At 43.9% G+C, this 16,787-nt stretch overlaps 1 protein-coding gene across 2 annotated transcripts in view; it reads left to right on the top strand.

Annotated features, from left to right (window-relative positions):
* Window positions 1-16,787, top strand: part of LOC147645189 (uncharacterized) — a 110,270-nt gene that overhangs the window by 76,208 nt on the left and 17,275 nt on the right. The gene's annotated exons all lie outside the window — the stretch shown is intronic.

Raw genomic sequence — 16,787 nt, 5'->3', positions numbered from 1 at the left:
ACACCCAGCAAACTGCCTAAATTCCTTTTTGTGACTGCTGTCTGGTGACTTTGGCCTGGCTTCTTGAGGAGGTTCAATTTTCATTTAGAAATGGCATGAGAACACTCCGTGTGCTCCCGTGGATCCAGGGCTGTCCCAGGACACATGGAGCTGGGACAAAGGGCACATTGATTTTCATCTCAAGAAGCCACCTGAGCTCCTCATGGCAGCAACCCCACGCACTGCTAATGGATCCATTACAATTAACTCAGCACACAGCTTGGAACTTGAAGCTCTGACATAAGGAGCTTGTTCAGTTCTGCCATGGAGGAATGGAGTTTGAAAACAAAGAGGTTTAGCAAGGAGATCCACACACAGCTAAACTCTTTGTACTCTAGCAAAGGAAGTCTTAGGATGTAAACCCTCATCCATCCTCTGATTTTACCCCTCCATTGAGCCAAATTCTTGGTCTTCATTCCTGTGTCAGTAGGAAAATATGACAGGGAAGTGGAGATCCTCCTTGGCTTTTTCAGCTGGCCAGCTCGTAACCTCATCCTCTGCCACAAACAGGAACAGACAAACTGGAATTTTGTTATGAAACTGTACTTTGTGTTTGATTTTACCCAGAAGTAACTGAGATTCACTGGAATATTTACAAGCCATAAATGATGGATTTATTGTGGTTGCTAGAATCTTTCAGATTTTACAACTTTTCTGCTGCACGAGAACCTGGCACTTGCAGAACTCTTGCCCCATGCACTTCTCTAGTGCTTCTTGCAGAGAAGTGCTTTGGGATTAATCAGGATGAGTGCCACGTTCACGTGTGGTTTATGGAGCCCACAGGACAGGGAATTGTCTTTGCTGAGGGCACTGGCTGTTATTCCAACACCTGCATCACTTTTTCTACAGTAATTCTTGTGAGAAAGGTTGTTTTTTGCCATAGAGATTTTTAGTCGACATTTTTTATCTCAAACAGCCAAAAGTTTTCCATCTCACACGTTTCTGATGCTGATTTTTCCATTCCAGTCTGTTGTTGGCCTTGTCAGGAAAATTCATCTACAAACACCAGAGGTTTATGTCTAAAAAGGAGACAGAGGAGTCCTTTTACTTGATTTGAATAAAGGGAGAGGCCATGGGCCATTCTCCTGGGGTCTCTCAAATTTTTGGAGGACACAGCCTCCTTTTTATCTGAATTTCCCAGCCATGTCCCTGTCTCTTTCCCCATTGGCTGAGGTACTTGAGAGGTCCAGACTCCCTGGACTGCCTGATACCTAAGATTCCCCACTAATGTATAACCCTCCTTCTTCATTTTTAATTCTTATTGAATTTATGGTTTTTCCCCATTGTTTCTTTCATCTTTCAATATCAAATTTCATTTACCAGCGAACTTACAGTTTGTTTGTAAAGGCAAATATCTTTTTTCCATTCATCAATCAGAGGAATCCTTCCCATTGTTTCTTTTATCTCTCAGTGCTAGTTTGATTTACCAGCAGACCCACAGCTTGTTTCTAAAGACAAATCTCTCATTGCTCTCAACCTCTCTTTTTTAAAATATTTCTTACTAATTGTCTTTACAAACTTTACTTATCATTGACTTAATTTCCTATTCCTGGATTTTTTTTTTTGTTGTTTTGCAATTATTTGCAGTGACATCAATTTCTGTCCTTTTGTAGCTATTCCTGGATTAGTAGCTATGGCTACTACCTGCATCCTCTTTAGCACACATTTAAGAAATTCTATTAAGCAAGGGATCATGCATACTAAAAAGATTAGAGTTCCTACAGCACAAGAAAGGCATTTGTTAAACCCACAGTTTACTAGATAACCACGAAAACACCTCTTATTCTCATTCTTTCTATGTTTGGACTGATACATGAGTTAACTTTCCCATTGCTTTTGTAATTTGTTTCACCACCTTTTAGCTATCATTTAATTTTCCCCACTCTCCCTTCTTCTGCTGACAGTGTTTGCATTTCTAAGCTCTCGCACGAGGCTTCTACCTGCAGCTACATTTAAATCTGTTTTGTTGGATCTGGACCAGAACCTATTACAAAGGATTTAAGTTTTGTTTCAGTGTTGCTACTTCTACTGATCATCACGGACAACACGTGTCCTGCTTGTGCAATTGTTTTGGGGGCAGCTTAAAAATAAGGGCTCCAAAAAACCTTCTCTTTCCCCTCTGCTTTATAGCCTTCAAAATCTTTTTGGTAATTATGGAAGGAACACCTTGCTTAGCTGCAGGTAGTGACCTTAACAAACATTTGATTCTATTTGCCTTGATATCTGAAACAATTATAAGGAGGGAAGTTGGGGATCTAACAATCTACACCTAAAGTCTAGTCAGAAATACTTTTTCCCATGTATGTACTTCTTGTTCTATGTAGACAATAAATGCTTTTTTTCAGAAGAATGAAGCCACCATGGACTTCCTTCTTCATCCCAAACTCTTGTTTATTATTGACTTACCTCGTTGTTTAGGTTTAATTGGGCTGGCCACCCACGGCCAGTCTTCAGATCTTCCTAGCCTTCCACAGACTTCACAATTTTTCAGGTGAAAGGATTTGCTACTTCTTCTCCTATGGTTAAAAATTACTTTTCTACTTTTGGCTTCAACTTCAACTGGCTGACAATATCAAGGTAAGATTATTAAGGCAAACATTTTAATGGTGTAATTTAATTTCCTAACTTAACTTTTACTTTCATGTTGTCTTTACACGACCTGTAAAGGCGAGTGAAGGCACAGAAAGAGCTTTAACATAACGAAAACAATGACAGTGAGGATTGGCCTCTAATGACTGGAGATTTGAGAGAAGGGATGCCCACACAAACTATTTCAGCAGCCAGTCTGTGGGAGGCACACGGGGCTTCCCCTAATGTTGATGTCCTGTCTACTGCTCCAGTCTCCTCTTGTAGAGCATCAGTGGCAGCCTGCAGAGCTTCTCCTCTAGCTGAGATGTCTGAATTTCTGGGGCCTTAGAGACCTTGACTCAAGAGGGATGGCTCTACCCATGTTCAGCTCTCCTGATGGCTGTTTCTGTGCTCAGCAACACTTGCACAGGTCTACACTACTTTGCTGCTGCTGCTGCTGCTTCTCTCTACTCCTTCACTAGGACTCAATCTCCTGGCTGGATGTTGTGAACAGCAAAGTCCAAAGGCAGGGTCTGTGCTAGCTGAGCTTCTTGTCAAAGAGCTTTTACAAGAGACACTATCCAGGCTACATATTGTTTCCAATAGATATCCTTTATCCCTACCCCCAGGTAATTCTCAAGGCTGAGGATTACCAGGATAAGGAATTCTAAACATCAGTTCAAAGGGAGATAATTGAATATCCCCACTGGGTCTGGCCCTTCTTCTTGCCCAAGCCAGGGGCAAGAGCCGGCATCTTAGTTTCTATCACCAACTTCAGAAGGTGTTTCTTTATTTCCCCATTCATCTTTTCATCTCAGCCAGAACTCTGGGGGTGCCAGGGGCTATGGAAGTTCCATTGGATCTTTAAAGCAGTCATAACTCTGAGACATAAACTTTGAAGAATTCAAGATTTTAGAGAAGCTGAGGCCTTAATTGGAAAGAAGCCTGGCTAAATCTAAATAAAATAAATAGATGGGCCTTGCTAAAATTAAAGGGAGCTAGAGAAGCTTTGCTAAAATTAGAGGTTAATCATTGCCTAATAACTAATTGTCTGTCAACTCTATGCTTGTTCAGCTGGGCTTATAATGAGAAGCAATGAATCTGGTAAGGAACTTCAAGAACAGAAGAGAATTGCAAATCAGAAACTCCTGGAAGACATGAAACTAGGAGCCCAGCCAAGGGTCCATTTGTCACTTTGCATTGAAAAGGTAGAAAGGTCAGAAGGAGGAAGAGCCATATCCCTTCCCTCCCTTCTCTCACCCCTCCTCATAAAAGGACCACCAACCCATTTCAAGGAACAAACTACGCATGCTTAATTCCTTTTTTCCTAATTAGCATAGGAAGCAGAGTGTGGGTGGCAATGGGGTTATGAATATGCATTTGTGTTCCATATTTCTGGAAATAAAAAGCCTGTATTCACCTGTATTTGGGGCCGTGTGTATTAAGGGGTGATCTGACACATCGGCCCAGCGCTGCTAATAATCATACACTTTTTAACCCTAAACCATTTCAAGAGTCTTTGTCTGTCTCAATTGGATAGTGATAGTAGATCATATCCATATTTTAGTAAATCAGTCTTACAATGCATCCAAAAATTGCATATGGAAAAAGGAAAATAACTTGTGGGTTTGGGAAGACGAGGATGGATTTTGTTAACAGCGCATTGGAAACAGCACCAAGAGAAGGAACAATTGTTTTTGGAACACTCCCATGTGGAGTGACAGAAGGTTTTAGTCTTGAGCTCAGGTTTGTTTGTGCAAGTGAAACAACAACAATGACGATGATGATGATGATGATGATGATAATGATAATAATAGTGATAATAATAATAATGATAATAACAATAATTATGATGATGATAATAGTAATAATAGTAATAATAATAATCAATAATATATATTTATATCCAAAATTAAAAATTGATAATGTGAAATAATGTTGACAATACTAATTTGTGAGCTTTGGTTGCTCACTGTAACACTAAATACCCTACAAAAAAGGACTAGCAAAGACCCAAATGTCAATGGTAAACTTTGTGAATTGTATACAAGGAATAAAGGAGGAAGGGATAAAACTGGCTATTTTTATAGGGTTTGGCGATGCTGTGATGTGGAATGCTTTGTCTGTTCCTGGGAAAAACACAGTGATTAAGACTGCTGGGTTTTTCATGTACCACACTATCTACATGCTGCAGGATTGGTTGAACAATTGTTAAAAGAGCAGTTGATAAAATGAGGAGATGGGAACCTGTCCCGGTGGAGAACCCATCTCCCAGATGGGCTCCATGCCCTTAACAATGGGCCCACTGGGAAATGGAAACCCCTGGGTGTGCACGGCTGCACCCAATTTGCAAACACAGCCATAGACAGTGAGACTTGGACTGCCTGGGAAATTGTTCTGGGTGTGATGGCCCCTGACAGGGCCACCCCAGAGGCTGCATGGCTGGACCTTCATGCTCTGGAATTCATTAGGAGAAATCAGAAGCAAATGAGAGTTTACAATACAGGAATAAGAATCCAGATTCCTCCAGGACACTTTGGTTTGGTAACTGCTCACTGGAGCTTGGCCTTGCAAAGTTGTTCATGTCATGGGAGGAGGAATTGATGCAGATTATCAAGGAGAAATTGAAGTAAGTCTGTTAAACAATAGTGAACAAGATTTGATTTTCCACCACAATGCAGGGTAATACAGTTATCAATATTGCACTTTTAAAAAAATTGTGAAAAAAGGATATCCACCTCAAATCACCTCCATTCGTGGAGATAAAAGGTTTGGATCCAGCAGTCCTAATAAAGGAGCCAGAGTGTGGGTCCAGAGGCCAAATGGCCCACCCGAGCCAGCTGAAGGAGCAGCTCTGGGCAAAGACAACACTGTTGGAATCCTGACACCTGGGCAGGAACAATGGGAATATGTCCCTGCAGCCAAGTGTTCTCTGCCAGAACAAGTCAATGGGATGGGATATTGTTTTACAGATGCTGCCAGACCAAATCTCCGTGTTTGCCCCAACGGCCCCTTTGGAAAATGCTCAGATCCACGGGGCTCCATGTGAAGGCTGATGTGACCCTGAGGGACTTCCACACCAATTCCAGCCAGGAGCCTGGCTGTCCCTCAGGGACTGGGACCTGGCACCTCTCCAGCCGAAGGGGAAAGGACCCCAGCAAGCCTTGTTAGCCACAGACAGCGCGGTAAAGCTGAACAGCAAAGGACCTTGGGGACATTATTCTGGAATTCAAAAGGTGCCAGCTCCATGGACAACAGAATTATTGTTCTAACGTGAATGAGAGTGAGGAAAAAGAATGAGTAAGCTTGTTGTTATAAATGCAAAGGCAATTTCGGGTTATATAAAGAGAAAATTTATTATCAAACAATAATAAATTCGAACAACGAAAAAAAAAACCACAATAAAATAAGCAGCGCAGCGCTGGGTGGACAGGGTCTATACGCAAGGTATAGATGCTCCCAAATCCACACTTGAGAGTCCTTTGGCCTGGGTTTTTATAGACAGTTTGTGTCCTGAGGCCAAATTCCAAGCAGGCATCCTTTGTTAAGAGGTTCTTGATTGTTTGAAGAATAGATTTCCTGGCACTGGAGAATAAGGTCCATAGACGTTGGGCAGAGGCTCCTCATATGTAAAGAGGTCCAGGATGTCTTTTTGATATCATTTTGGTCCGGGCCATTAGGGTGGAGTAGTGGGACCCATCCTGGAGCCGATGGCTATCTCGGCTGTCTCCTCTTCCTTTGTCTAGTTTTTCCATTTCTCCAACACAGGCGGGCAGGGCGGAGGTGCTCAGGCTCGGCGATATCTCGTCCGGGCCCGTTCCTTTGTTTGTTCGATGGCCCGTGTCCTGCCCATTCTTTCGGGGCTGATGTGCCTGCTTGTGATTGTTATCTGGGTACTTGGCTGCAATCTGTTGCCTCTCGGGGGAGAATCCCGACCAGATCCGGAGAAGGACTTATTCCCATTATATGTTATATTTTTTATGACATCGCAATCACATATATATTTTAATTATACCTTTACGAATTTTTACTCATAGATTAATTTATTACAGTCCCCCGCCTAATAATTTATCACATTAAAAATTCGTATTTTATTAAACTGTTACTGTAGGAGGAATATTTTACATTTCCCCTAATCTATTTCGTTTTCTTCCCAATCTGTTGGCGAATCCCTATTACTTTCTTGAGACAACATATGTTCATTTTCAAACTTTTCCAAGGCCTTAACTGCATTTTTATTTTCCCTCTCCTCTTCTAACTTCATTAGTTTAGAAAGAGGGGCTGTTTTCCCTTGTGCTTTTTCCGGGTCTATTGGGAGGGTGGCAATTTGCATTCCTTGTACTACCGAATGTATCAATCTGATCAGACAAGGAATTAAACAAGGTAGAAAAACAATTCCGGCAACCGAACACCCTATAAAGAACACTAGTTTCTTCCACCAAGCCCCCTGTCCAAAGATTTGCTCCCACCAGGAGGCTTGTAAAATGGAATTCCATTTTTGGACCGGCACATGTGCCACCTTTTTTATTTCAGCTGCTAGTCCCTTTATAGTTTCTCCGTAATCATCTATCTCCATGCAACACTCGGATTCATTGTATCTTCCACACACTCCTCCCTCCTCTGCTAGCAAATAGTCGAGAGCCAATCTATTTTGATATACAAAGGCTCTCATCTGCGAATGTTGTTTTGCTAGGAGTCCTAGGGCTTCTGAAGTGTGGTTTGAGACTACTTCTACTACAGCCTGCAACCTAATAAGCCGATTGAGGAGATAAATGGGAGTTCGGTAACCCCAACTGCCGTCATTTGCCCATGTGGCGGGCCCATAATATTGAATGATCCTCTCGGCAGGCCATTCCTCCCCTTTCCACTTATGATTGCCTCCGGCTATCGGTAGTTCTTGCTTTAATTCCCTCTTTTGTCGTGCTAACGTTTCAAAGAGGGGAGCACCTAAAGACTTACTTTCGTCTTTAGGTAACATGAAGAAAAAGGGCCAAATTATCCCAAGTGTGCAGGATCCTTTCCATTTTCTTGGTAACTCACTGTATGCCTTTTTCCCACATATCCAGTAAATTCCGTCCGGTGCCTCCCAACCTTGGTTTGTTTTCGCCGAATCCTCCCAATATTCCCTCAGACTTTTGAATGCATGGAAGGGATTGGCCCCAGGATTTTTATTCCAACAGAGTCCAATTATGTCTACCCATTCGCAGTTATTCTCCCGAGAGTGGCTCCAATAACCCTCGGGCGGTTCTGGTTGCCAGACCTTTGTTTTGCTATCTGAATTTACCGTGAGAGTATTCACACACGGGGTGTACCCTACCAAATCGGTAAATTCTCTCCCTTCCCGACTAATGCAGAAAGTTCCAATTATTCTTTTATCAATTACCCATCCCTTGGGTCTCCGAGTAGTTCTGGATAATTTTAGTCCCGTCCATTTTAGCAATTGTTCTGGGGTTATTTCCTCTCCCTTCCATGGCCATCTTTCGGCCGATTTTAAACCACCACATATCCAACAGTTAGATAGACCTAATTCGGTGGCAATTTCTTGCATCAGATCTATAAATAGGTTCTGGTTGGGGCTGGGCAAACCCCAATTATCATATTGTTTTTCTAATTGTTCATACTGCTCACTGAGAGAGCTTAGCCTCTCTTGTTCTAATCTTTTTTTCTTATTTTCCATTTCTTGCCTTTTTAGCTCCAGTGTTAGCTGTTTTATTTTACTTTCAGGGTCTAACCCTTCCTCATCCTTAGAAAAACAGAATACCTGGTCGAACTGTAAACATACTTGATCATCATTGCTTTTTAACAAATCTAATATTATAGGTTCGTTATTAAAAGAAGTTTTCATTTCGTGTTTTAAATTTTTCCCTTCCCAATACATTTTTCCCCCAATAGTACACGGTTTTAAGTTTGCTTTATTGTAGCAAAGAGGGTTGACTTGGAAATAAGCTATAAAAGTTGATTGCCTCTTCCCCCCAATCCAGACAGTTTTGTTACACTGTCCGCAGACCGAAATTGGAGGGACTCCCTCTATCTCTCTTTTGTTTCGGAGGTGGGTCATCTGAATCTTTTGTTCTTTTGGGATCCGAAATTTCTTTTCCATAATACTTGCTCCTGGGTTGGAGCACCAAACCTTCCCCTTTAATTTACACAGATTCAATTGGGAATCATTCGACCAGCATACCCCTGCGTGCAGTTCCGGAGGACAGTCGATCAATCGCTCGGTTTCTGTGGCAGTCCGGCACTGCTCACACTTCCCCGGGGGATTCTCCCCCGGAGGCGCCTCGGGACTCGTTCCCTCGGCCAAGCACATGGCTAGGTTCAGGATCATCAGGATTCCCCACCATTGCATCCCTCTGCCATGCCCTTCGCCCGTATAGGAACATACGGCGGGGATAACCATCTTCTCGGCAGCAGGGACTGTCTTCAGGGGCCCTTGAAGTCCTGATGGCGTACCTTCTCTTAAAGGTAGCCCACCGAGATGCTTTGATCGGGTCAATCCTACACGGTACTTTTACTGTTCGGCGGCACTCAATCACTAGAGGTTCTGCTTTGCAGTCGAGTTTCCCTCTCAGCCCTTTTTGGAAAAATTGAAACCACTCAGGAGAGTCTAGTTCCAACAAGCCCGCCCGGGTAGCAAGTATCAGGAAACGATTGGTCTGGTCTAATTCCTTTTCTAGGCACTGGTTACACAAACCCCTAGGTTGGTTCCCTCCCAGGCAATGAGCCACCCAAATTTACTTACAATAAGCACACTCAAAGTGTACAAATGGAAAACAGTAACAATCGGGATGTATACAACTTATCTGTCCTTCGCTTGTCATTTGTGGTGACGCTGAAACTTGATTTTCAATTCTCCCGGAGGGGTAGTGACCTTCCACTCAGAAGAATTGTAATCTGTGACCTTTTTTGCCCGAGAAGAGTGTGTCCACCCCTTCTCGGCAGTTCGAATTGCGCTATCTGTAGTCAGAAGGACGAGAAATGGACCTTCCCAATGAGGACTGAGGGGGAGCTCTTTCCACACCTTGATCAGTACTTTATCTCCCGGTCGAATCTGATGGATTGGAAATCCCAATGTTGTGCTTTGGGGAATCAATCCTCTTCTTCTTAACTCCTGTAAGTTTTTATTGATAGAAATAAGATACGGTTGGATTCGCACATCCTCTACTTGAGGATGTGCTACCGGCATTCCATGCTTATATGGCATTCCATACAGCATCTCAAAGGGGGATAATCCTGTTCCAGAATGTGGCATGGTTCTGATATTCAACAACGCCAGGGGAAGACATTTGATCCAGGACATCTTTGTTTCAATCATCAGTTTAGATAACTGTGATTTCAATGTCTGATTCATTCTTTCCACTTGCCCTGAACTCTGAGGATGCCAGGGGGTGTGATATTGCCATCTTATTCCTAATGCTTCTGATAATTGTTTAATGATTTTTGAAGTAAAATGCGTGCCTTGATCCGAATCAATATGGTCCACTATCCCATATCTGGGAATGATTTCTTCTAGTAAAATTTTTGACACTGTTTGGGCGGTGGCCTTTGCTCTGGGAAAAGCCTCTACCCAATGTGTTAACTTATCTACAATTACCAGCACATATTTATTCCTACCAATTTTTGGTAGTTCCGTGAAATCTACTTGGATTCTTTCAAACGGCCGGTATGAGAGCGGCCTGCTTCCCCAAGTTGATTGTTTAAAATTTGCCCGATTCACCTTCTGGCATATCACACACCCCTGTACCTCTTGTTTGGCAAGTTCAAAGATTCCTTTGCATCCGAAAAACTTTAAGAATTGTTCTGCCAATGCCCTGGTTCCCCAATGTGTTTGTTCGTGTAACCTTCTGAGTATTCCCTTAGCTATTCCCTTTGGGACTAATTCTCTCCTGTCCGGTAACCACCATTTACCTTTCTCGAGGTAGCCTCCTACCCTTTTGAATTCTTCCAGCTCCTTTTCCGAGGGGAGCATGGAAACCACTGGTGATTCCTTTGGAACTATCTCAGGAATACTTACTGTTAACAAAGCCGCTCGTTTTGCTTCTTTGTCTGCCCAATTGTTCCCCCTTGTGTGGAATTGCCACCCCGTTTGGTGTCCTTTCACGTGAACAACCGATATCTCTTGTGGCTCTCTGACTGCTTCCAAAATTTGCCTGATTATTTCTCCGTGTATTAACCCCTTCCCTTTGGTGTTAATCAAACCCCTTTCTTCCCATATTTTTCCAAAAGTATGAACCACTCCAAATGCATACCTTGAATCCGTGTAAATGGTCCCCCTTTTTCCTTTTAGACCCTGAAGAGCTCTTAGGAGAGCATACGGCTCACAAGCCTGTGCAGACCAGCTTGCTTGCAGGGGACCTGATTCTATAGTTTGCCCTGTTGTGCCGTTTATGATGGCATATCCTGATTTTTGCTTTCCTTCAACTACCCTTGAGGAGCCGTCAATGAACCATTTCTCCCCTCCTTCCAGTTCCTGATCCTGCAAGTCCGGTCTTACCTTGGTTTGCAGTTCTACTGTCTCAACACAATTATGGATTAGCTTTCCTGTTGGTTCCCCAAATAAAAACTGCGCAGGATTCTGTGCAGTAGTTGTTTTTAGTTCCAGACCCGGTGAACTGATTAACATTGCTTCATATTTCAGAAGCCTTGAATCGGTTAACCATTTTTCTGCTTTCTGTTGTAAGATATTTCTTACATCGTGTGGGGTGTAAACTACCAAGGGGGCTCCAAAAGTTATCTTTTTAGCTTCCCCAACCAACAGAGCTACTGCCACAATTGCTTGAAGGCAAGTAGGCCATCCCCGACTAACTGGATCTAGGATTTTTGACAAAAATCCTATGGGCTTTTTCTTTTCTGCCCATTCCTGGGTCAAAACTCCTTGTGCTGTTTGTCCACTCACGTCCACAAACAACTGGAACTCTTTATTAGTATCTGGCAACGTTAATACTGGGGTAGTTATGAGAGCATTCTTTAATTCTTGAAATTTAACTTCATCCTGCATCGTCCATTTCAATCTATCAGTGTTTAACCTTTCATACAGAAATTTTACCTTCTCACTGAATCCTTCAATCCATTGTCTGCAATATCCCAGGAGCCCCAAAAATTGTCTTATCTGTCTTTTTGTTTTTGGGGCAGGGAGTGCAAGAATCCCTGCTACTCTCTCAGGGTCTAATTTCTTTTTCCCTTGAGATATCCAATGACCAAGGTATTTTACTTCGGGCTCTGTGAATTGCGATTTGGATTTAGATACTTTCAACCCCTTCTGTCCCAAGAAATTTAGTAAAGAAATCGTGCTTTTCTTTACCTTTTCCTCTGTCGTTCCGGCAATTAACAAGTCATCTACATATTGTAACAATTTTGTCCCCTCCTCTGGAATGAATTGGGTGAGTAGTTGTTCCAGGGCCTGTCCGAACAGATTTGGGGATTCTACAAACCCCTGCGGGAGGACCGTCCACCTCAGCTGTTGCTTTCGGTTTGTGTCCGGGTCCTCCCACTGAAAGGCGAAGAAATTTCTACTCTTTTCCTCCAGAGGACAAGTCCAGAAGGCGTCTTTTAAATCAATTACACTGTACCATACATCCTCAGGTGAGAGTCTGTTTAGCAAAGTATAAGGATTTGCCACTACCGGGAATCTGGTTCGGGTCCTAGCATTTACTGCTCTAAGATCCTGGACCAATCGGAAGCTCCCATCCATTTTCTTTACTGGCAGGATGGGGGTGTTATGTTGGGACATACAGGGTTCGAGAGTACCTCCTTTGAGAAGGTCATCAATTACTGCTTTCAGGCCCCTTCTCCCTTCTATCGGGATTGGGTATTGTTTGACCCTTATTGGTTCTTCGGGATTCTCTATTTCAATTTTAATGGGGGTAATATTCAGCTTTCCCACCTCCCCTTTAGAGTGCCACACTTTGGGGTCGATTTCCCTTTCATCTTTTGGGGTTAACTTGAATATCTTTATTACCAATTCGGAATTTCTTACAGCAATATTTATACCTAGTGCAATAATCATATCTCTCCCTAATAAATTATAATCAGATTCTTCTACTAGTAGCAAGTTTCCCAAACATACCTTATTGTGTGATTCAATTTCTACATCTTTTATTACCGAGACTTTGAAGGGATCTCCCTTAGCACCAATTACGACAACTTTTTCTTTGCTTGCTACACATCCCTTTGGTAACTTTTGCAAGGTGCTTCTTTCAGCACCCGTATCAACCAGGAAGTTTATTTCCTGGCGGTGGGGACCCACTTTCAACTTTATCAAGGGCTCCTTTGCTGTTTCTGTCCCCATGTGAAAAAGCCCAAGACATCCCTAATCTTCTTGAAATACCTTTTCATCTTTCAATTTTTGCCTGCAGACCCTCTGGATATGCCCTACCTTTTTGCAGTAGTAGCATTCCGGAAGATCCTTCCGGGGAGCGGGACCGCCTTGATAAAACCTCTTTTGCCTTTTCGGTTCAATTTTAGACTTACCACTTATCTGATCTTTCTTTTGCACTTCCTTTACCGCAGCCACTAATATCTTAGCCTGGTGTTTCTGCTTTTCATCCTCTCTCCTCATGTAAATCTTTTGAGCTTTTCTTAAAAGCTCTTGGAGACTTTTCTCCTGCCACCCATCTATCTTTTCCAATTTCCGCCTGATATCTTCCCATGACTTTGCCACAAATTGGGTTTTAAGCAGGACTTCCCCCACCGGAGAGCTAGGGTCAGTTCCAGAGTAGATCTGCAAATTTAACCACAATCTCTCTAACCATTCGGTAGGTGTCTCCTCCTTTCCCTGGCATTCCCTAAATACCTTGCTAATATTCTGCCCGCGGGGGACTGCCTCTCTTATTCCTTGCACGATTAGATTTCTTAGATCAATCATGCTTCTCCTACCTTCCTCCGTCTGGGCATTCCAACTCGGGCTCACACTGGGCCACTTCTGGTCACCTGGTGTCCCCTGTGGGTTACGCCGTTCCCAGTCTCTGATACCTGCTTGTTTAATCATTTCTCTTTCTTCTTGACTAAACAGTGATCTCAGGATGGCCATGAGATCTTCGTAAGTATATATGCTACTCCCCAAGAACTCATCCAACCTCTCAGCCACCCCAAACGGATCATCTAACAATCGCCCCATTTCCTTTTTAAACACCCGCACATCCCCTGAATTGAGGGGAACATTTACAAATCCGATAACTCCTGGGGCTGTTGGTACCTCTCTGAGAGGGAACATATGGTGTCCATTCCCAATCTCTCCCCTCTCTTCACCTCCCGTTTTTACTTTTAACCTGGTTCTACTCGCAGGAGGGGAACTGTGGTTTGTGTGGGCTCGGTCTCTTGTCTGCGGGTATTCTGCTGCTACGTGATTACCCGAAAGGACTCTCTCATTTAGAGATGAGTGCCCCAACTGGGACAGCCAGTCTGGTAACTGTGGGTAGCGTGTCCCCCAACCTTGTGCCTGCAGTGACTCCGAGGAGGTTGCAGCAGCTTGATTTTTCCCAGGCGGGGGCAAAGGGAGCGCTGCCAGTACCACTGCCGGTGCAGACTCCCGTGCTCGAGATGTGAGTACCTCAGCTGGTTGCTCTGCGGAGCCTTGCGGGTGCCGATGGCACCACTTGGTCCGCTGCAGGGGGCCCTGCCGGTCCGTGGTACGGAGGGGGCAAATGATCAAGGGGTTCCCAGTTTTCGGCCCTTGATCCCTGCTTTTGTTTAACCGGGAATAGCCCTACTCTGGCGGTTAACCAGAGCCTGGCATATTCCTTCTCCTCGGGATCCGAGGGAACTTTGCTCTCTATATGAGAAAGCAACTCATTACAGGTCCACCTTTCAAATGTGCCCAACACGGGCCAAATGAGGTGGTTTCTTAGTTCTTGTCCTCCCCAGATCTCAGAACAATACTTGATCATTTTTGCTTTTGATCTCTTTTTCCTTTCAGGGCAATTTTCCCAGTGTTTTAACATCCACCCCAAGGGACTTTCTGGTGGGATGTCCAACGATCCTTTCACTTGTTCAGAAGGACCCTTTTCACTCTCTTTCCTCTGTATTTTACTTTTCCTTTGTCCCATTATAAAAAAATTCCTTACCTTTCCTGCGTTGTGTTTTTTTCTTTTGCCAGAAAAATCAAAGTTTCTTGCCAATGCTCACCACTCAGTTAGCTGTACTGGGGACTCTTGTATTCCGCACTCGATTTTCCTGCTGGACCTCTACCTAGGCCCGTTGACTGAAAGGGTTTACTTATTCCCGAGCTCAACAGGACGTCCTCTTCCCCTTTCAGCCTCCTGTGATCAGTCCCTCAGGACCTCCTTCGTCCCAGGTTTTTACAACCGTGTAAAGAGAGACCTTTCTCACACCGAATCACTTCCTTCTCGGCCGGCCAATTCCATCACGGGAGGATGGAACCGCGACCTTGAAGTCCGCACTCGCTTCGTGATCAGATCACGTCTCACACAATCGCCCAATCACCAGCTCAACCTCACAATACTTACAGCTATTTTCCTGCGAGGGTGTCTTCGTGCACAGATGACTTTTTACGAGCTACCAAGCCGCGGCTTTCTCGAAGGCTCCGCGCCTTCCCGAGCTCTCTGGATCCTTTCTCCCTATTTATTGTGGTTTTACCTTAGCCTAAATTTGGTTCGGATATAGGAATGTGCTGCGGAGGTTCTCGGCTCACCAGGCCGCTAAAATCAGCGGGGGTACCCGTCCTGGGTAGCGAGATTCTCCTGCAATTTCTCCTATCCGAGTCACGGCACCAATCTGTTATAAATGCAAAGGCAATTTCAGGTTATATAAAGAGAAAATTTATTATCAAACAATAATAAATTCGAACAACGAGAAAAAACCACAATAAAATAAGCAGCGCAGCGCTGGGTGGACAGGGTCTATACGCAAGGTATAGATGCTCCCAAATCCACACTTGAGAGTCCTTTGGCCTGGGTTTTTATAGACAGTTTGTGTCCTGAGGCCAAATTCCAAGCAGGCATCCTTTGTTAAGAGGTTCTTGATTGTTTGAAGAATAGATTTCCTGGCACTGGAGAATAAGGTCCATAGACGTTGGGCAGAGGCTCCTCATATGTAAAGAGGTCCAGGATGTTTTTTTGATATCATTTTGGTCCGGGCCATTAGGGTGTAGTGGTGGAACCCATCCTGGAGCCGATGGCTATCTCGGCTGTCTCCTCTTCCTTTGTCTAGTTTTTCCATTTCTCCAACACAGGCGGGCAGGGCGGAGGTGCTCAGGCTCGGCGATATCTCGTCCGGGCCCGTTCCTTTGTTTGTTCGATGGCCCGTGTCCTGCCCATTCTTTCGGGGCTGATGTGCCTGCTTGTGATTGTTATCTGGGTACTTGGCTGCAATCTGTTGCCTCTCGGGGGAGAATCCCGACCAGATCCGGAGAAGGACTTATTCCCATTATATGTTATATTTTTTATGACATCGCAATCACATATATATTTTAATTATACCTTTACGAATTTTTACTCATAGATTAATTTATTACATTGTGATGGTAAAGCACAGAAATCCTTTCACATGGTGGCCTCCAACTAGAACAGGGCTTGGATTCTCCTGAAGGGAAATCTCAGTCAATCCTGTAAAACTGATAATTGCACTCCTGTGCTCCACAGCACAGTTTTCTGTCAGTGTCCCTGCACTGGATCCGTTACGAGTCAGAGCCCATTGACAGAGTTTTGGCCACCCCACAGGGTGAGCCCTCCGAGGGAACTCCATTTCTCCCAACCTGAGCTGAGAACATACCCAGCAATTAGTTACATTGAGTATTTTGGCTACTTTGATCTTTAAATTTACAAAATAATTTTGATGACTAATGCCTTGATTAAACTTCAGAGGTGTTTCTGGCAAACAAAGATCCTGGCTGACTCTCAAGATACAGCTTACAGGTTTTGGGGTTAGGTGTCCTTTATTTTCTATTTAGTTCTGGCTTGCCTGTGGAATTTTTACTCATGACTTGCAGGGAAAACTTAACTGCGGGTACTTGGTGGGTGCTTGAGGAAAGATAAAGAGTTTGGCTGGGCCCAGGGTGGGAAGGGGGCAGGAAAAGGGGAGGGTGGGGACAGTTTGGTGGCTTCTTCAGCTTCGGAGAAGAACACTTTGGGTGCAGACCTGTTGTGGTGGGGAGAAGGGAATTTCACCATCACCCAGATGGAGCTGCTGCTTCTTCTCCTTCTTCCCTCTTTGTAGGTGGCCTC

Source organism: Cyanistes caeruleus, unplaced genomic scaffold (assembly GCF_971803275.1).
Source record: "Cyanistes caeruleus unplaced genomic scaffold, bCyaCae1.hap1.1 HAP1_SUPER_29, whole genome shotgun sequence".
NCBI lineage: Eukaryota > Metazoa > Chordata > Aves > Passeriformes > Paridae > Cyanistes > Cyanistes caeruleus.
Note: the sequence above shows the minus strand (reverse complement) of the source record. Positions and strands in the feature narration are given on the sequence as shown.